The following is a 22,400-nucleotide window of genomic DNA, read 5'->3' as shown; positions in this document are numbered from 1 at the left end:
GGCCCAGACACATTTCCTGCACAGGGCTCCCAAGCTGTCTGTGTCCACCCCTGATCAGCCTGTAGTGTGGGCAGCATGAATCAGCCTGCAGTGTGGGTAGCATGAATGAGCCTGTGGTGTGGGCAGCATGAATCAGTGTGTAGTGTGGGCAGCATGAATCAGTGCGTACTGTGGGCAGCATGGATCTGCATGCAGTGTGGGCAGCATGAATCTGTGTGTAGTGTGGGCAACATGTATCAGCCTGTAGTGTAGGTAGCATGAATCAGCCTGTGGTGTGGGCAGCATGAATCAGTGTGTAGTGTGAGAAGCTTGAATCAGTGTGTAGTGTGGGCAGCATGAATCAGTGTGTAGTGTGGGAAGCATGAATCAGTGTGTAGTGTGGGCAGCATGAATCAGTGTGTAGTGTGGACAGCATGAATCAGTGTGTAGTGTGGACAGCATGAATCAGTGCGTACTCTGGGCAGCATGGATCTGCGTGTAGTGTAGGCAGCATGAATCTGTGTGTAGTGTGGGCAACATGTATCAGCCTGTTATGTAGGTAGCATGAATCAGCCTGAGGTGCAGTAGCGTGAATCAGCCTGTGGTGTGGGCAGCATGAATCAGTGTGTAGTGTGGACAGCATGAATCAGTGTGTAGTGTGGGCAGCATGAATCAGCCTGTAGTGTGGGCAGCATGAATCAGTGTGTAGTGTGGGCAGCATGAATCAGTGAGTAGTGTGGGACGCATGAATCAGTGTGTAGTGTGGGCAGTATGAATCAGTGTGTAGTGTGGGCAGCATGAATCAGTGTGTAGTGTGGGCAGCATGAATCAGTGCATAGCGTGGGCAGTATGAATCAGTGTGTAGTGTGGGCAGTATGAATCAGTGTGTAGTGTGAGCAACATGTATCAGCCTGTAGTGTAGGTAGCATGAATCAGCCTGTGGTGCAGTAGCGTGAATCAGCCTGTGGTGTGGGCAGCATGAATCAGTATGTAGTGTGGACAGCATGAATCAGTGTGTAGTGTGGGCAGCATGAATCAGCCTGTAGTGTGGGCAGCATGAATCAGTGTGTAGTGTGGGCAGCATGAGTCTGTGTTTAGTGTGGGCAACATGAATCAGCCTGTGGTGCAGTAGGATGAATCAGCCTGTAGTGTGGGCAGCATGATTCAGCCTGTAGTGTGGGCAGCAAGAATCAGCCTGTAGTGTGGGCAGCATGAATCAGTGTGTAGTGTGGGCAACATGAATCAGTGTGTAGTGTAGGTAGCATGAATCAGCCTGTGGTGCGGTAGCGTGAATCAGCCTGTGATGTGAGCAGCATGAATCCAACCTGTAATGTGAAAAGCATGAATCAGCCTGTGGTGTGGGCAGTATGAATCAGTGTGTAGTGTGGGAAGCTTGAATCAGTGTGTAGTGTGGGCAGCATGAATCAGTGAGTAGTGTGGGACGCATGAATCAGTTTGTAGTGTGGGAAGCTTTAATCAGTGTGTAGTGTGGGCAGTATGAATCAGTGTGTAGTGTGGGCAGCATGAATCAGTGTGTAGTGTGGGCAGCATGAATCAGTGCATAGTAAGGGCAGTATGAATCAGTGTGTAGTGTGGGCAGTATGAATCAGTGTGTAGTGTGGGCAGCATGAATCAGTGTGTAGTGTGGGCAGCATGAATCAGTGTGTAGTGTGGGCAGCATGAATCAGTGCATAGTGTGGGCAGTATCAATCAGTGTGTAGTGTGGGCAGCATGAATCAGTGTGTAGTGTGGGCAGCATGAATCAGTGTGTAGTGTGGGCAGCATGAATCAGTGTGTAGTGTGGGCAGCACGAATCAGTGTGTAGTGTGGGCAGCACGAATCAGTGTGTAGTGTGGACAGCATGAATCAGTGTGTAGTGTGGGCAGCATGAATCAGTGTGTAGTGTGGGCAGCATGAATCAGTGTGTAGTGTGGGCAGCATGAATCAGTGTGTAGTGTCGACAGCATGAATCAGTGTGTAGTGTGGGCAGCATGAATCAGTGTGTAGTGTGGGAAGCTTGAATCAGTGTGTAGTGTGGGCAGCATGAATCAGTGTGTAGTGTGGGAAGCATGAATCAGTGTGTAGTGTGGGCAGCATGAATCAGTGTGTAGTGTGGACAGCATGAATCAGTGTGTAGTGTGGACAGCATGAATCAGTGTGTAGTGTGGGCAGCATGAATCAGTGTGTAGTGTGGGCAGCATGAATCAGTGTGTAGTGTGGACAGCATGAATCAGTGTGTAGTGTGGGCAGCATGAATCAGTGTGTAGTGTGGGAAGCATGAATCAGTGTGTAGTGTGGGCAGCATGAATCAGTGTGTAGTGTGGGCAGCAAGAATCAGTGTGTAGTGTGGGCAGCAAGAATCAGTGTGTAGTGTGGGAAGCATGAATCAGTGTGTAGTGTGGGCAGCATGAATCAGCCTCTGGTGTGGGCAGCAAGAATCAAATGACAGGTTCGCTTTCATTTGCCAATCTCTCTTATGTACCTTATGGCCATATTGGAGGCTATTGTTTTGCACCTGTAGATAATGTACCATTCAGTAATACAACTTTAATTACTCCCATAATAGTGTACATATCCTTCCTCTAATGTTAGCTTTCTGTTACTCTTTCTTTTGTTAACGGGTCGGTTTTGACCCGTGTCTTAAATCACCCCTAGGATACCCTAAAAACAGTCATTTATGATCCAATTTGTTTCTTACCTTTTAGTTACCTTGTTAGGGTTTCTCATCCATGGAAGGATTGATTTTAATATTTTTGTTGTGGCCCCCTGGGCCTTTCATTTGAGAGCATACCCTTCATTTTCAATATAAAAATATTGTCAAATGAACCTCAAGAGAATAATATAAACTTAAAAAAGTTTGTTATATTACCTGGCTATTACTGAAGGGTTTTAGAACACATTTCTTAATTGTAAAAAAAATATACATATATATATTTTATATTATTAACTCTAGTAACATCTATGGTGTTACGGGTCAATTTTGACCCATATCTAACTACTTTATGAAAAAGGCAAAAAACAGATTTTTTTTTATAGAACTTTAATACAAATAAAAGATGAAAATTATATTAACATTAATAGCAAAAATAATAAAAAGTAGCTTTTCTAGGTCAAACAAACAAACAACAATCAATCAAGCAAATCAAATCAACAGAAATCAAGTACTAGTTTTTAGATGCATTAGTATTTAGATGCATGTGTGGCAAAAAGTGACACTTTTTGTGTGTTCTTTGCAGAGGTATTTTTTGCAGGGGAAGCACGATGTGTTTGTCTTTCTGTCCTTATTGCTAGGGCAGACCTGACACCTCTTTCTTTTAGAATCAGGTGGTCTCACTGGGGTTGTGGCTGTTGTGGTTGATGTTGAGGCAGGGCTGGTTGAGGAGGATGCTGGTGATGATGCTCTTTGTGTTGCTGTGGGTGTGGACGAAGCACTTGTTGAGCTCTGGAGTTGTTGGACCAAGGCTGCAGCGGCTGAGTCTCGGGGCACTCGTTCCCTTTGGTCAATGTCCGCCTTGACAAGGGATCTTCCTAATTCCTCAAGAAACATCCTCCGCTTGTTTTTTTTCTTTGAATTCCATCCTTGGTGAATGTGGGTCCACAACACAAATGAATTGCATGCTGACACATCAAGGATGTTGTAAAATACAACCATTGGCCATCTCCTAGCCATTCGCTGGCAAGTGTAGGTGGCAGTCAGCTTGTCCAGGTTGTCCACTCTTCCTTTGTTTTTGTTATAGTCCAGGATGATTCTGGGCTTTTTGTCACTTCCTGATGACACAGCTGCATCTTTGTGAAGTGTGGACATCAGTACCACATTCCGTCGTTTTTGGGGGCAGTATGAAACAGCAGTGGTGGTGTCTGTAAAAACAAACTTTGAGGAAAGTGGAGCCCTGTCCTTCATTTGCAACAAGTCAGTGGGCAGCTCAGGTTTGTTTTTTTCACTGTGCCCACCATGGTGATTTTCCTCCTGAGAAGTTCTTGTCCAAGGTCATAGCTGGTAAAAAAAATTGTCACAAGTAATGTTGTGACCCTGCAGTCCAGTAGTCATAACGAGGACTACACGTTTTCCTTGTTTTTTTTCAGGAATGCCGCTTGCAGACTTGCCTGTGTAAATCTGTAGATTCCATGCATAGCTAGTTTTTGCATCACAAGCTGCCCAGATTTTTATGCCGTATTTGCCTGGCTTACTTGGCATGTATTGCCGGAAGGGGCATTTTCCGCGGAAAGGGAGAAAACGTTCGTCTGCTGTCACCTCTGGCCCTGAGTTGAACATCAGTGGAAGGAGCTGCACCCATTTCTCCCAAACATCCCTGATGGGAGCAAGTTTGTCAGATTTTGTTCTGGTGTCTCTGTTGTCAAATCTGAGGACTCTTGATATCATTTGAAACTTTTGAAGTAACATTGTTGCCCGGAAAATATTCCTGCCTGTCGATGCGTCCCAGTGGCCTCATTGCAGAATTGTACACTCCAGCAAGGAGAAGAACACCAATGTAGGCATCCAGGACATCATCATCAAGGTCATTCCACATGTTGCTGTGGACTTTTTTCCTTCAAGGTTTGTCATAGCAATAATGACTTTTTTTATTGACAATGGCATAAACAGATCAAAACATGTCTTGATGTCACTTACTCTTGTCACAGCAAACCTTGTGATCCCAGGGGTCATTTTTATGACATTTGCAGCATCTGCCCTGCCATGTACATCTGGAGGTACTGAGCTCCAACTGATCTTGCCACTTTTGGATTTGAATCTTTCAGCGGGAGCAGCTTCAGCACCAGTGACCTCCTCATCAGACTGATCAGAACTGTCTGTGTCTTCCGGTTGATACTCCACATCATCTTCCTCCTCAGAAACCTGTTCATCTGTATCAGTTTGCTGCTGTGTGTCCTCTGATTCATTATCATCTAAGATATAATCCAGAATTTGGCTTACATCAAATCTTCTCCTCATTGTTGCATGTGTAAACTGGAGATGTATACTCTGCAAAGTACCAACTCTAAGCTGATTTGGCCATACATGCCTGGACATGTCCCTTACTCAAGTTGTTGGAGGTAGAGCTAGCTGTGGGCTGTTGGTTTAAGGCCCCGTCTCACATAGCGAGATCGCTAGCGAGATCGCTGCTGAGTCACAAGTTTTGTGACGCAACAGCGACCTCAGTAGCGATCTCGCTATGTGTGACACGTACCAGCGACCAGGCCCCTGCTGTGAGATCGCTGGTCGTGTCGGAATGGCCTGGACCTTTTTTTGGTCGTTGAGGTCCCGCTGACATCGCTGAATCGGTGTGTGTGACACCGATCCAGCGATGTCTTCACTGGTAACCAGGGTAAACATCGGGTTACTAAGCGCAGGGTTACCAGCGTAAATGTAAAAAAAACCAAACAGTACATTCTCACCATCTGATGTCCGTCAGGTCTCCCGGCGTCTGCTTCCTGCTCTGACTGAGTGCCGCCATACAGTGAGAGCACAGCACAGCAGTGACGTCACCGCTGCGCTCTGCTCTCACTGTATGGCGGCACTCAGTCAGAGCAGGAAGCAGACGGCAAGGGACCTGACGGACATCAGATGGTGAGTATGTACTGTTTTTTTTTTTTTTGTAACCAGCGGCCCTGCGCTTAGTAACCCGATGTTTATCCTGGTTACCCGGGTGCTGCAGGGGGACTTCGGCATCGTTGAAGACAGTTTCAACGATGCCGAAGTCGTTCCCCTGATCGTTGGTCGCTGGAGAGAGCTGTCTGTGTGACAGCTCCCCAGCGACCACATAACGACTTACCAACGATCACGGCCAGGTCGTATCGCTGGTCGTGATCGTTGGTAAATCGCTATGTGAGACGGGGCCTTTATATTGTGTTTATGAGTTCAGTTTTGGGACTTATTATTGTTTTTTTCTCTTGTATTAGACCTGGGTCGAAATTGACCCCAACAACACAAATGTTATAATTTTAATAAGAGCATTTTACAATTTAGTAAAACAGTTTTATTTTATTGTATTTTGTTTTAAAATAAATTCCTGAAAAAGTCAAAAAGTCTTGATGCAATAAACAAATGTATGTAGAATTTGTATGCATTTAAAACCTAAAATGGGTCGGTCACGACCCTAACACTAGAGGAAGGATATATCAGGTTTGCAATGTTTCCCTACAGCGCTAATTAAATTATTTTATCGTTAGTGAATTGGAATTACTAGTATCATTTTATATACCATGACAGTTAATTCTTCACCCCTAGCCCAACAAATGTTTTTAGGCAGCACCATACACTAAAAGTCTTTATACCAAAGAATGATGCCCTCACTGTATGACAATTTCTTCTGGCTCTGCAGCTATTGGATAAAGTTTCACGGCACACAATCTCTGCTCTGCAGCCCCTTTCTTGCTCTGCATATACCCTATATACAGTATAACACTAGTAGCACTAAGTGATCTTTATTGCCATTTAGCTTACAGTATTGTAGGAATTAAAGAAAAAGTGGAAATCTCTCATTTTTATGTTCTGAGAAGGGCAGGCAGTCTGTACTGTGTGGCTAAGCTTTAGCTAAATAGCGGCATGGAGCCGGCTGTCAGACGAAGTGAAACTCGCCACAGAGAAGAAAAACATAGTATATTACCATGTATGCCTTCTCAATCGTTGTATACACAATCCTAAACCAATGTGGTGTATACAGATTAGGAAGCAATAGCAGTGCTTACCTTCTCTGGGACAGTGATTACGTGATCGCTGGGTGTAGGGAGGGAGCAGGAGCTGCTGGGTCCTAGGAGACAAAGTCATCCCGGTTATTCGAGCAGGAGGGTGAACTTCATCTGTAACTGGGACTAATATACTAGCCCCATACACAGGTGAAATCAGCAATAAAAATACTGTATGTTATTATGTAAAAATGTTAAAATTCCCCCTCCCCCTCAAGTCATTTAGACCTTATGGGGGAACAGTGTTTGAAATAAAATAAAAAATAAATTTAAAAAAGCAAGAAAAAATAAACAGTCACCACCCAATGTATAGAGAGTGGCAGCTGTAACCACGCCTCATCATTAGAGCAGACTGTCAGTCAGCGCTGAGGGTGCAGTTACAGCTGCTCCTCATTATGCCCAGAGTGGTGACTGAAACCGTGCCACTTCTATGAATGGATGCCAAACACTGCCGGGGGGAACAAAGCTAATTTCCTCCTGGCAGCGGGGCTCTCGGTGCAAGTGCCACAGGGTGTCAGAACACTATTAACCCCGTATATGCAAGTTAATAGTGTTATTTTATATCACAGGTTTCCTTAAAAAGCACAAGTATGATAAAGCCCAAAAATACGGCTGGTCAGGAACAGGGGAAAATGGCCAGGTCTTGATCTGGTTAATGTGGAGCAAAGGTTAGCCCATTTAATCTGTTCTTAAAGAAAATATACGCTGCAGCATACATTTCTGAAAATCAGTTTTAAAGGAAAGAAAAGGGTTTTTGTAGAAATGGACCAACCCTTCATGATCATGATCCACAATCTGGAGTACATCCTGGCACACATAACAACATCTTCAAGATTTAGTTTGCAATCATATGCTGGGCCTATGAAGAGTGAAAGAAAATATCAAAGCCAATAAATGCAATCTAGCCATGTCTTGAAGGAATATTCTCCGTTCTTCCCGAAAAATATATGTCAAAGCAAAATGGGAAGCCTGACTGCTCTTGTGTTAAATAGAATGCCACGCTTGCATAATAATCATTGTCTTTCTGCATGTGTCACATTTATAACACAAACTAACAAAGCCATATTCTCTTGATCGCCATTATTCACACAGCATAAACAAAGCGCCATGCTACCGTATGTGCAGATGACTCTCTTTAGACGGCAGAGTACGCACCAGTTTTTGCTACAGAAAGATACTGCAGGGAAAGACCACTGCTGTTTTTGCTAAAGCCTCTTCTTTGTCGTCTTCACAGTCATTTTTGGCAGCTGCTTTTATGATGTTTTTTGAGGGGCTTGTAATGAAACACTACCCCGAGAATGGACAAGGCATTTCATTTAACCACTTCACATTCCTTACAAATTTGAAGCATTTAAAAGACAATATGAAGACTGAGCTTACACACCACAAGTCCTTTATGCATTGCAAATAATATGTTTATTCTTTTTAATGTTTATTGGGTGATTTTTCATGGGGTCTATGGAGCAAACCCACCTGAAAAACATATCGTGTGCACATACCCTAAGAGAGAAATATTAAAAAAATACAAAAGTGGGGTCAGATTCCACCAGAGATAGCATTGCTTAAAAAATGATACGCTTCAGAAATCATTTCCTGATGCTGATCCCATTGTAGGCATAAAATATACGGTTCTCATAAGAAGCAATAATACATCATGAGAATAAAGCCTCAGCTTGATAGATTATACCAGCTTCCATTTTAGTTAACAGAATACTGAAGACTGAGTCTTCCTCAGGCTTCATAAAGATGTCAAATATAGCCTCTTCCCCTGAGTCTGCCCCCTGTTAATGCAGACATGATTTTGATGCCTCGAGCTGTCACCTTTTGCCGCTATGTTTTATTGAGTCTTATTTAACATTAGTGTCACTAAAAAAGATTCACAAAGTAGGCTGATGTTATCATTCCAATTCAGATACATTATATTGTCTTTCATCTACCAACAGTGACACAGTGAATCCTCTTTTCTTCAAAAGTATTCAGTTTGTTTGTGAAAATACATTTTTGAAAATGTAAAAAAAAGAATTCCTTTATGGTTTTCAGTGTGAAACAAATCACCACAATGGCTCCATGTAAAATGAGCATGGGCTTATAGACCATTATGGGCACCATAGAATTTTTTGTGCTATTTGGTTTGGGTACAAAGTCCTCAGACAAATACTCTTCTTTTTTATTAGTGTATATTCACATGGAGCAAATTTATTGCAAAAATGTCAGCGACTTGAAAAATAGTTGATCTGAATGGATGTGCATGGATATCTGCAAGCCCCATTCTGATAAAGGGCACAGTCACAGTTCCAGAAATAATTCTTTATTAAAAATCAAACAGAAAAAGTAAAAAAAAAAATCTACAAGATGTGTTATGAAGACTTTGGAGCCAATTCATCAAGACTGGAGTTACACAAGCTCGTTTTACACCAGTCTGGAGTAGAAGGTGGAGAATTCATTAAGACAAGCATAACAGTTAATTTGTCTCCTATTCTGAGTGGCGTGTGCCTCCATGCGCCATACCAGAAATGCCACTCCAGTGAGGAACAAAATGCTGACACATTTTATCAGGGCTGATTCAAACTAGTATAAAAATGTCAAAATGTGCTGAATTTTTGTGCAATGTGGAGTTTTCTGGCATGGAAACTTTGATGAATGCTGCCCTAGGCTTACTAGGTACTAGTAAGGCTAAATGTGCCCATACCCTTTAGATAGTAATTAGGACCCCCATTCACATTAGCCTAACATTGTCATATCTTCTGATATCGAAGAGTTAAGCCAACAGTCTAATTTTTATGGGGGCACCTGACTGATGATTGCTTCCCCCAGGAAGGGGGAATGTAAGGATGCAGCATGTTTCATTTTGGACTGCAGATATTGTCTCTAAGCCACCATGTCTGATAGTGGGTCCCTTATAAGGTAGGTTCACACAAGCAGGTAAAATAAAAAATCGGATTTTTTTTCTCAGTTGTCATCCATGTACTGTTCATATGCAATCTGTTTTTCTTGTTTTGTCCTGGCTTTACAATTCTTTGACTTCAGCTTGATATTTGACTTCTCACTTGCTTTACAATTTTGTCCCCGATGTTACCTCCTGGTTCCTGGTTCTGACCTGCTACCTGACTATCCTTCTTGCCAGATTGCACCACCTAAGAGCAGCCAACTTTGTTGCTCAGTTCAGGTACCCCTGTGTAAGTCCATATAATTGTACAGGGATTAAAGGGTGAAATACAGAACACCCCGTGGATTCTGGAAAATTGAGTAGCTAGCACCAAGCCTGTTTGTGGTAGCAATTTGGAGCTGCCAGGTGACTACGAATAGTGTTCGTGAGGCATAATATATGGCATCTGATTTTTTTGGCTCACCCATAGATTTTAATGGGTAAGTCTCATCCAATTTACTGAGGAACGTAGCGCATCCAGCAAGTCCACATCCAGATTCAGTCAGGGAAAATAAATGCTCATCTGCACTGACCCATTGAAAAACATTGGTCTGAAGGGTGGTCCGTTTTTTTCACCAACAGCAAAACATATGGTCATGTGAGAAAGCCCATATAGAAAGCAGGCGCAAATATGGCCCTGCATATGACCTATTAGTGTATTAAGGCATTTAGAAATCATAGGATATGAGCATGATGGAGAGCAAAATTTAATAAGCGGTTTATTATCAACGAGCTTCAAAGTCATCTTCATCATGTGTCTGTGGCTTGTTCTGATGAAGAAGTCTGATAATTTTGAAACAATAAACCGCTTTGAAACATCCTTAGTCTCCTGGATTCTCTAATTTATATTTATCAGCAGTGCAGCTAACCCACTATGTCCATTACTGGTTTTCATAAAAAATTTAGGTGGGCATAACTAAATGTGAACAGAAGCCAAAAGGAGCAAGGGGAATTGTTAATATGGAAATGTTCTTTTTCAGGATTTTTTTTCCGATTTTTGATTAAGCAACATAAAATGAAGTACATCTCTCACACTAGTGAACCAGCACTGGGAACTAAGAGAAGACTAGTGCAAATACATAGAGATCCTGAAAATGTAGCACAATAATCAGCTCTGCAAATTGTTGAAAGCAAACGTCAGCCAGAAAAGGACCCACTGTTAAGTTTCTTTATGCCTACAGAATGAATGTGCGATAAATTTGGAAGTCTCCAGTCCTTTTATGACCTTTTAATGCATGAAATACCTCTGATGTTGTAAGCAGCGCTTTATTTCTTGGATTTATGCTAAACCCATGTAATGAGTGTAATTAATGTTGTTAATCTAACATGATTGAATGATTGAATTATTGTGATCAAGCAATGTACTCTCTAGCAAATCCCTTAGTCAATCAATATGCTGGATCTCCCAGTGCTCAGATCAAGAATACCCACTGGGCATGTCTGCTGCATGTGATGGGCATAGGGTAGATTCAGAAATCCCCGACATTTAGCTTGATGGCAGTGTACCATGAAATGCAATAGTGGTTTAATACACTAGAACATAAGATAGACGCTGGCTGGGGACCTTGCCTGGCCTTCTGCATTTAGATTAATGACATTGAAAACACAAGGTCACCAGAGTTGTAGCCATGAGCCAGCTTAGGGAGAAGGCACAGGAAGAATAAGCTTTCTGTGCTATGTCTGAACGAATAGCAACAATAAAATAATTAATTTACATTTCTTCTTGACAAGACAGTACAAGGCAAGGGAATTTTGAATCTATAAGTCAATAGTGCCATTCTTAAATGAGAATTATAAATTCATTTCTAGGAGAAAAGTACACACAGTGATGAATGCAGCAGTCTAGGCAAGGTTATATTTTAGGGAGAATTTTTTAAAGAAATGTGCAATGTATATGACGGCTAAAATGTTCATGATAAACCAATTACCGTAAGTTATAAATGAACAGATAATGTTAAGATTAACTCATTAATGATCACATGAATTTCCATTTTTAAACATATGTTTTTTTTCCTCCCCTTCTTACCAGAGCCATAGTTTTTTGTATTTTTCTATCCAAATAATCATATGAGGGCTTGTGTTTTTTATGGGGCGAGTTGCAGTTTTGAAAGACATCATTCATTTTACCAACCAGTGTCCTGAAAAACTGGAAAAAAATGCTGCAATTGTTTTGTGGGTTCTCCTTTTATGATGGTCATTGTGCAGTAAAAATGATCGGGTTCATGTCAATCACAGCAAAAACAAAAAATGTGTAATTTGTTTTTAAGCTTAAGTGCTGAACAAAATTGGAAATTCCTGAAAAGAAACTTTTGTTTGTGTCAACCATTTTCCGAGACGCATGACACTTTGATTTTTCCATCAGTGTAGCTGCGTGAGGGTGAACTCATGCTTTTAATTACTGCATTTTGGGGTAGATACGTTTTTATCCACATATGTTTTTTATTTGTATCATTATTTTTAATGGGGGGAAAAGAGGGATGATAATATTTTTTATTTTTTATGTTTTCTATATTTAAATGTTATTTTTTAATCTATTTTTGTAGTCATCTTAGAGGATTTGAACTTGTGATTATCTGAATATGTACACTATATACTGTACTAGCACAATATTGCAATATAAAGTAAAAATCATGGTCTAATATGAATGCCATTCATGGGAGTCTTCAGCAGACCACTGACTGCTATAGCAACCCATCTGCAGAGGATTGATGGGCACATGGAATGGCACAATTTCCAGTCTGTGCACTCTCGTGTAGCATTTAATAAGTTAACAGCTTCTGAGCTTGCATCAAAAAGGAAGACCCAACATACAACCATGGCCGAAAGTGTTGTCACCCTTGAAATTGTTCTAGAAAAAGAAGTATTTCTTCCAGAAAATGATTGCAATTGCATGCTTTGTGATACACATGTTTATTTCCCTCCCCATAAATTGGTCTGAACAAAATTGTTGGCACCTTTCCAAAATTGTGGATAAACAAACTCATTTCAAGCAGGTGATGCTCGCTCAATCTCACCTGTGGCAAGTAACAGCTGTGGGCATTATGAAAATTCACCTGAAAACAGATTAAAAGGAGAGAAGTTGACTCAATCTTTGTGACACAGTAAGCATGAACAACAGAAAGAGAAGAGAACTGTCTCAGAACTTGAGAACCAAAACTACTGAACAATATAATCAATCTGAAGGTTACAATTCCGTCTAAAAGAGATCTTGAGGTTCTTTTGTCTATGGTGCGCAATATAATAAGTTTACAACCCATGACACTGTAGCTAGTCTCCCTGGATGTGGGCAGCAAAGAAAAATTGATGAACGGTTGCAAGGCAGGATAGTCCGGATTTTGGATTTGCAACCTCAATCAAATTCCAAAGAAATTCAAGTTGACCTGCAGGCTCAGGGTGCATCAGTGTCAGCACAAACTGTCGACATTTGAATGAAATAAAATGCTATGGCAGGAGACCCAGGAGGATACCACTGCTGACACAGGGGCATAAAAAACTAGACTGCAGTTTGCCAAATTGTATGTGAGTAAGCCAAAATCCTTCTGGAAAACCATCTTGTGGACAGATGAGACCAAGATAGAGCTTTTTGGTAAAACACATCATTCTACTGTTTACCAAAAACAGAATGAGGCCTATAAAGAAAAGAACACAATACTTACAGTTTAATATGGTGGAGGTTCAAAGATATTTTGAGGTTGTTTTGCGGTCTCTGGCACTGAGTGCCTTGAATGTGTGCCAGGCAGCATGAAATCTGAAGATTACCAAAGGATTTTGGGTCGCAACGTAGTGCCCAGTGTCAGAAAGCTGGGTTTACATCCTAGGTCATGGGTATCCCAGCAGAACAATGACCCCAAACATACTTCAAGAAGCACTCAGAAGTGGATGGAAGCAAAGTGCTAGAGAGTTCTGAAGTAGCCAAAAATCTTCAAATATGAGAGACCTGGAGCATTTTGCAAAAGAAGAGCCAAAATTCCAGTTGAGAGGTGTAAGAAGCTTGTTGATGGTTATAGGAAGCGATTAAATTGCAGTAATTTATTCCAAATTGTGTGCAACCAAATATTGACTTGAGGGCATCAATAATTTTTTTCTGGCCTATTTTGGGGGTTTTATGTGAAATTATGTCTGATGTGCCTTTTTTTCTGTTGTTCCAATACACACAAATGAAATAAACATGTGTATGACAAAACATTTGTAATTGCAATATTTTTTTTGAGAAATACTTCATTTTCTGGAACAATTTTAAGGATAACAACACTTTCAGCCTTTATGTTGCAGTAGTTGATATTTCCATCTGCCTCTGTTCTTCTCCTATTGCTGCTTTTATTTTATTTTTTGTTCTTTGATATTGCCTAGAAGAGAGTATCATCCATTGCTGTAGCCTGGCAGCTGGGATTCACATGCTCATTGCATAAAAGCTCTTTCCTGTAGAGCTGGTAAGCACTGCAATGAGCCTGGCCAGAATCCCTGGATCGCTAGAGCACGTTGTCAGCTCATGAACCCAGACAGCTGTTTCTCCATTGCACTTCTGATGCTGTAGAGGCATGACTGCTGCCTAATGCAGCATCAGGAACACACAGTTTAAGCTTGACATGAGATCATGCTTCTAGCCAGACCTAGTAGGAGCACCTACCCCCACAGCAACCATCAATTTGCCATCCCGGGAACTGGCATACTCCTGAAGATACATTATGAGAACAACCATTTAACCACGTATAGCATTTTTTTTGCTGTTCTTGAATTGATAGATTTTTTTATAAAAGAAAACAATCATATTGTCGTCGACCTGGACGTCTCTGTGAGGCAGTTGCAGTTCCACGTTTGTTAAATTTTTGTATCACTTTTCCTATAGTATTCTGAAAAGTAAAGCTTTGCTAATTTACTTGTAGCCTCCATTTATCTTGTGCAAAGGATTTGTTTTCTTTCTAGGGTCTTGTGACATTTCTCTTCCATATGGTGCCATTGCTGATAACATGACATGGGTAGGAGTTTCTTTGTTAAGTAAGGCACTTTCATTGGGACCTGTCTGCTGGACACCTGATTAATTAATAAATAGATTAAGCTGTGGTTGATTTCTTGCTAATTAAAATATGTTATAGTCTAAATTTTAGCTTTGCTTCTAAAATTTTAATTGGGGTGTACTCATTTTTGCAACATGGTTTTAAATTAATTTGCTAGGAAAATTACTTTTTTGGTATGCAAAATAATAATAATAATTTTATTTATATAGCGCCAACATATTCCGCAGCACTTTACAAAATAACAAATCTTGTTTACAATCAATAGCTTATATTTGTGGGAACATATGCATTTCCTTTCAACTTTGTTGTTTCAAGTCAGATGAAGAAGAAAGCCTCTGGAAGATGTTTATGCTGCTCAAAAAGTCATAGAAGTGGTAAAGCAGTATTTAATCTGATTTTCAAATTGGACTGCTTCTTTGACCATCACTTTTCCCTGGTGATATTGGTGTTTTTATAGTGTGGAGAGTGCATTTGCTGTGAAGGGGATGCTGGATAACTTTCTCCGACCACTGGAACTCCCACCAATCCAAAGAACCGGGACTCTGAATAGACCTATGTAAATGGAGTCGTGGTGGGCTATACCTACTGCTGTTCCATTCACTCTTAACCAGACTGTCAGGGATACCGAGCACAGCGCTTCTATTATCTTCTGTACCCCTATAAGAATGAATGGATCTGCAGTGCGCATGTTCAGGAAACAGATCTGTTCACTCGCGTCTCTTCAAAGCCCAGGTTTATGGATAAGTGGGGGTCTCAGCCAGGGCCGGACTGGGACTAAAATTCAGCCCTGGCATTTGAAGTTACACAGGCCCACTTGTCGCATGGTGAATATGTAGCGCCCCCTCCACCGCCGCAGGGCCGAGGGGTACCCAGTACCGGGCCTCTGAGTCTCTGCTTCTGGGGTTGTCACGGCGGCTAGGCCCCGGTCCGTGACCCTGCCGTGGGGCGCACAGTAGAATGAAGGTGTGGGTGTTGGTAGTGATGATAGCGATGTAGCGGTGCAGTTGTGGGGTGCAGGTCGCAGTAAATAACAAGGACACCAGGTTGCAGTCTCTTTACCTCTTTACTCGAGATCTCTGAGTCCTCAGTCCAGAACACGGTTCACCAGGCTACGCAAGTCCAGCCGGTCCAATGGCACCTCCAGAGTCCTCCTCTCAGGTGGAAATCTTTCTAGCGCTATGTGTTGTAGTCCTTCCCTGCTGTGCTCACGGAAAGTGACCCCACAACGGTTGTGTCTGTTTCTTAAGTTCCCTCACAACTCGATTTGATGTTCCTCTGTAATCCACCCCTCCCTGTATTCAGGTTGGAATGGCACCCGTTTGTCAGGTAGGCCTGGAGTTCTTCCGGGACCCTAGAGACGCCCCTCTCCCGCAATTGCCCCCCAAGACTTCATAGGTGATATGTGGTAGACAGCCCGCCTGAGACCGACTGTCCTGCCGCTGTTTGGAGTATGGCTTGAAGCTGTATTCTAATCCACTCCCTCGGCGTTCCGGCCACCGGTATTGCGCCTCAGCAGGGTGCTGCCTCTTTCAACAAAACCCCTGCTGGTATTCTCCTTCTGCTTGATCTCGTTTCTCACTCAGCACAATCTGCCTCGCTTCTAGTCCTTTCTTGGGCACCGCCGCTAAGCTGAGCAGGCACGGTCCCGTTACGTTCTCTCAATGCCAAGCCTCTGCCAGGATCCCACCCCTGGCAGAGACCCTACAGTCTCTCCCTTCACAACACCCTCTGCCACAGGGTGTTGCTCTGTTCAATCCCGTCAGCGTTCTCTCTCACTTCCTGCCTGACCCCCAGTTTATCCACTATGGTGGGGAGTGGCCTAATGAATAGCACCCTTAGCTCCCCCCGGAGGCCCTGCTGTGAAACATATTGGTGTCTGTGATAGAAGAAAAAGGATTCGTTCCAGCTCCCAAGAATAAAATTCCAATTCTTTATTAATCCATGTTAAAATTACAGGCTGTATTACTCTCCATTGTGCGGTAGGGAACGAGCTACGCGTTTCGATCTCAACAGATCTTTATCAAAGCTTTGATAAAGATCTGTTGAGATCGAAACGCGTAGCTCGTTCCCTACCGCACAATGGAGAGTAATACAGCCTGTAATTTTAACATGGATTAATAAAGAATTGGAATTTTATTCTTGGGAGCTGGAACGAATCCTTTTTCTTCTATCTGCATGATACCACGCACATCAACGTGGAAGTTCCGTGCACCTGCTGCGGCTGCCTGGTGAGCTGGCTTTTTGTTTTTTTTTGGTGTCTGTGATACCTGATTGGAGGAACTCCTTCAGTGCCATCGAACGTACCATGGCTCCCCTTAGTGGCAGAGCCACAGTACTGCAACGACCAGGACTCTGGGGCGCTGCACTCCCCCCTGGTTAAACACAGTACTCCGGGACTGGGAAGAAAAACAACAATACAGATTAGTAAACAGACATACAATTTTGTTGAGTGCAAAACAATAAGTATACTTGAACAGGCTTCCCTTTATGGGAGGTGAGGACACTTTTAACGTTACAAACATAGTCAACATTATAAATTACAGGCTATACATAACTCCTGTTACCCAACCGGGTATTCTACTTAGTGCAAATTCTGGAACAATAAATTAACATTGCCTTTAAGAAACATACACTCTTAGTTTACCAAAGGCCTTCCTATAATCACATTACAGGGTAGGGTAACTTCACATTCTCCTACTTTGAACCTGCAGGACCGCCTGTCCCTATGGCACCAGACCTACTGCCTCTCCTTTCTTTTACAGGACCGCCCCGTTCAGCCAGGGCCTACTGCCTTTCGCTACTATACATAGTATAGACATAACATTCCTTTCGTTTAAAGAACTCTGAGCCAGCTCTACTTGGCTCCTTTAAGGACTCACTCTCTAACCCCTACGGGTTCGCTTTCTGTCCTTAGTAACAAAGTAACTTTCTATGGGGACGCAGGGTTTACCTTCTATCCTCACCTTCATCATTACTTCTTTACTTTCAACTATGCAGATCTCTACTTCTACCCCTGCGGGCTCTCTGCATCTTTTCCTTTCACAAAACATTATTTTCAGATTTCACAATTCAAACAATTTAAACACATATAACTTTTCATGTAAAACAGTTACATTCTTTCTCAAAGCATCATCATATTACCGTTCTAAAACAGTATCGCTTTCAAGTTCAATTCCACGCATCCCCTTTAAGAGGGGACCAAGCCTTTCTGAGGTAGCTCGTCTTCTCAGCCTACCAGTCCACGCAAAGGCTCCGGAATGGCATCTTCGCAAAGTGTCTTTTAACTAAAACCAGTAGGAAAGGTATCTTCGCAAAGTGTCTTTTAACTAAAACCAGTAGGAGGCACCCTTAAGAAGGTGCAACTATTTACAAGGAAGTTCGAATCATGCACAGTCCATGATTACTGCAGTTTGTGTAAAACTTCTGGAAAACGACAATAGTGACCCCGGGTCAACAAAGGGGTCACCTTTTAAAGTTTACCCTGGACGGGTTTTAGCAGCAAACAATCAGGAATAGTTAAAACAATAAAATAGCAACTATTTACATTTTCTGACAGCAATGTCTTACTGAGGTTCTGCGGAAGGTGATCTCTTTTCTGGCCTCACCAGACCAACAGATCGGCCCGGTGAGCCAGGACGCCGTTCTGGTCCCAGTAAGGATAAGATTCCCCTCCGGGGGGTCCTCCTTGTCGGCAGGTGCACACGTCCCTCTGGAGTGCGGCGAGGCTGGGCTCCTTGCGGTTCCGCGGGGCCGGGTTCTGCTGCCTTTCCTCCGGGACTATCCCCTTCTGGTGTCCCCGCAGCAGCCTGGAGGGCGATGCATCGCTGGACCCCTCGAGCGAACCAGCCCGTCTCACTGGCGTCCCTCTTCCACCTCGTATAGGTGACGGCATCTCCTGGCTCCAGGTCGCGATCAAACCCCCCGCGGCAAGGTTCCACCTCTTCTCGGTCTACCCGAACTTGTACTGGCTCTCCAATTTCTTGGATCACTCCTCTCCCATATCGGGGATTAAAGGCCACCACCACACCCCAGTGCGAGGTCGGAATCTCCGGCGCGCCAATCAAATCAATCTGCTCCGCCGGCTGGGGTCGGCTCCGCCAGGTGGCCATCAGACGCCGGAAGTGTTCGGCGTCCGGGATTATTTTCAGGTCCGGAGTCGGTAGCGTACCTTCAGACGCGGCCAGGTGGGACGGAGCGGGGGATACTGGGGACAAGCGGATCTCCGTTGGTTGACCCATCCGAGCAAGCACACGGGCATCCTCTTTCAGCCGGCGTGCTAACTGTCGGGCCTCGGCTGCAGCCGCGCACTCCGCGGACATCGGTACAGGGGGTCGTCCCATCTGTGGCCCTGCGAGGGTCAGACCCCGCAGTGTTGGTATCTCTGGGGCTACCCCAGGCTGCGCAGCCTCAGGCCGGGCCGGGTCAGCTCCGCATGGTGCTCCGGGTGTCGCCATCTTTTTCTCCTCTCCCGCGTCTTCTTCCCGCGGTCTCTTCCGTGGGCGGCCCCGTCCCCATGGTCTCCACCCTCCGACCAAGATCAGGAGGCGTACCTCAGCTGTTGACGGGCACGTCCTCAGGACACAGAAATACTTAGACTGGGCGGCCATTGTTGTTCGCGCTCTCCAGCTTGCCTACGCCCACTTCACGCCCCTCTTCTCTTCCTGCGCTCTCCTCAGCGCTGTAATGGCGGCGGATTTTGGCGGCAACTGGCGCAGCACAGTCTTACAATAAAGTACAGTCCAAGCACAGTAAATCACAGTCTCTAGGCACACATGACCTGATTCTTCAGGCTTAAGTAGATCCTGTTCGTGACGCCAAGTTCTGTAGCGCCCCCTCCACCGCCGCAGGGCCGAGGGGTACCCGGTACCGGGCCTCTGAGTCTCTGCTTCTGGGGTTGTCACGGCGGCTAGGCCCCGGTCCGTGACCCTGCCGTGGGGCGCACAGTAGAATGAAGGTGTGGGTGTTGGTAGTGATGATAGCGATGTAGCGGTGCAGTTGTGGGGTGCAGGTCGCAGTAAATAACAAGGACACCAGGTTGCAGTCTCTTTACCTCTTTACTGGAGATCTCTGAGTCCTCAGTCCAGAACACGGTTCACCAGGCTACGCAAGTCCAGCCGGTCCAATGGCACCTCCAGAGTCCTCCTCTCAGGTGGAAATCTTTCTAGCGCTATGTGTTGTAGTCCTTCCCTGCTGTGCTCACGGAAAGTGACCCCACAACGGTTGTGTCTGTTTCTTAAGTTCCCTCACAACTCGATTTGATGTTCCTCTGTAATCCACCCCTCCCTGTATTCAGGTTGGAATGGCACCCGTTTGTCAGGTAGGCCTGGAGTTCTTCCGGGACCCTAGAGACGCCCCTCTCCCGCAATTGCCCCCCAAGACTTCATAGGTGATATGTGGTAGACAGCCCGCCTGAGACCGACTGTCCTGCCGCTGTTTGGAGTATGGCTTGAAGCTGTATTCTAATCCACTCCCTCGGCGTTCCGGCCACCGGTATTGCGCCTCAGCAGGGTGCTGCCTCTTTCAACAAAACCCCTGCTGGTATTCTCCTTCTGCTTGATCTCGTTTCTCACTCAGCACAATCTGCCTCGCTTCTAGTCCTTTCTTGGGCACCGCCGCTAAGCTGAGCAGGCACGGTCCCGTTACGTTCTCTCAATGCCAAGCCTCTGCCAGGATCCCACCCCTGGCAGAGACCCTACAGTCTCTCCCTTCACAACACCCTCTGCCACAGGGTGTTGCTCTGTTCAATCCCGTCAGCGTTCTCTCTCACTTCCTGCCTGACCCCCAGTTTATCCACTATGGTGGGGAGTGGCCTAATGAATAGCACCCTTAGCTCCCCCCGGAGGCCCTGCTGTGAAACATATTGGTGTCTGTGATACCTGATTGGAGGAACTCCTTCAGTGCCATCGAACGTACCATGGCTCCCCTTAGTGGCAGAGCCACAGTACTGCAACGACCAGGACTCTGGGGCGCTGCAAATATATATTTGTGCGCTACCAATCGCAGTATGCTGCCATTGTTCTCTCATGCCGATTCAGCATGAGAAAATAATCGCTGAACTGCTCTGCCCCATAGAATAACACTGGGCCAAGTGCTATACGATAAAATATCACATAGCACTACGCCCCAAACAAACTGCACTTTATTCACACTCCGCCGATCCAGTGTCTACAGTTCTGATGTCACGTCAATAGTGCTGCAGCCAAATAGGAGCTCAGCAGCTAATCTTCTGTAGCACTACTGACGTGATGTCAGAGATGCAGACAATAATAGACGCCAGCGCAGCAGAAGTTTGTATTTTTTCACAGTTCAGTGAACACATGCGGATTCACCTGCGCTCAGAAGCCGGCAGCGTTTGGACACAGCGGACATGCACTGCGCCCAAAGCACTGCCTAATACTGAATGTTTACACATACTCTTAAAGTGAACCTGACCGTTGATATCTGCTGTGTGACCCATGGGCAGCATGTGTCCGGCACTGGCTGTACGATCTAAGTCAGGTATGTTTGTCTCTGAAACGCTGCGGCATCACAGAGAAAACCATGTCTGACTTCTCCCCTCTGGCTGCCAATGACTGGTGTGTCTCTGTACTCGCACGCAGGAAGAAACTTGTCCCTCAGTGGGAGCGGATGGGGAGAAGCCACCAGGGACCCGCCTGTCTGACTAGTCACCCGTGTGGCCTTGGTCCTTGGTGGCTTTTACAGTATGTTTTTCCCTGTAACACCGCAGCATTTCAGAGTCAGCCATACCTTTCTGGAATCATACAGCCAATGTCTGACACATGCGTCCTGTGGAACCAGCAGCATGCATCAGCCATCAGATTCCCTTTAAGATTCCATAGGTGCTATCGCATTGTGAGTGCGGTGAAATTAACATCTGTGGATGCTTAGTGGTGCTGACAGGAGCAGCGGACATGTCTCACACCGTTTGCGCTTTCCAACATATCTGTTATATATCATCCCTCTGCATTTTTGTGCAGGCGCAGTTCGTGGCCTTGCGGCCATGAACTGCACCTGCGCAAGTGCCATACACGTCACCGCTATTCCCGAGCATGCGTAGTAACAACACAGTGGGAATAGCGGAGATGTATATGTCACTTGCACAGGTGGCAGCACAGCACTGAGACAGTCTGTTCAGCACAGCATCCTCTCGTGGGATCTCGCTGGGCCCTTGTCTGCCATATTTTGCCCTGCTAGTATTTTGGTTTTGTGTCCTGCCTGGAAGCAGAGGATTCATAGACAGAACTGCAGCTAGAGGAGGGACTGTTACGTTCCAGGACCTGTGACATCAGAGGTGCTTGGTTCCGCTGGCGGAGCGCGGACTTTCTGGACTGATTTTGAGGTCGGGACTTTGCAGTGTGGCTGAGGGGGGGAGGTGGCGGTGAGATTGCCGGGTCGGGGCAGAAGAGTCGATGCTTGTCCCCCTCGCCCGCTGGACCGAGTTGGCTTAACTAGGAGGCTGACGAGAGGTGTCGCGGGCTCTGCATCCGAGCTGGTGGCGAAGGAGAAGGCTGTGATGTGAGTGGGGACTGCAGTGTAGGGTGTTGGGCCCAGGCCAGAGTGACACTGACGCGCTGCCTTATGAGATTTGGGGACAGCGGCCGGAAGTCCTAACTGGCGATTATTATATGTTTGACTATTATCCTTATCCCTTTCAGGAGAACTATAACTCCCAGCGTGTACAGAAGCTCCTATGGCATGCTGGGAGTTATAGTTCACCACAGGAGTGGTGATTTTCTTTTGAGTTTGGGTACATTTCTACGGTCAGTCAAAGCTGTGGATTGGACGCTGTGTACAGC

The sequence above is a fragment of the Ranitomeya variabilis genome, chromosome 5, assembly GCF_051348905.1.
Source record: "Ranitomeya variabilis isolate aRanVar5 chromosome 5, aRanVar5.hap1, whole genome shotgun sequence".
Classification (NCBI taxonomy): Eukaryota; Metazoa; Chordata; class Amphibia; order Anura; family Dendrobatidae; genus Ranitomeya; species Ranitomeya variabilis.
Note: the sequence above shows the minus strand (reverse complement) of the source record.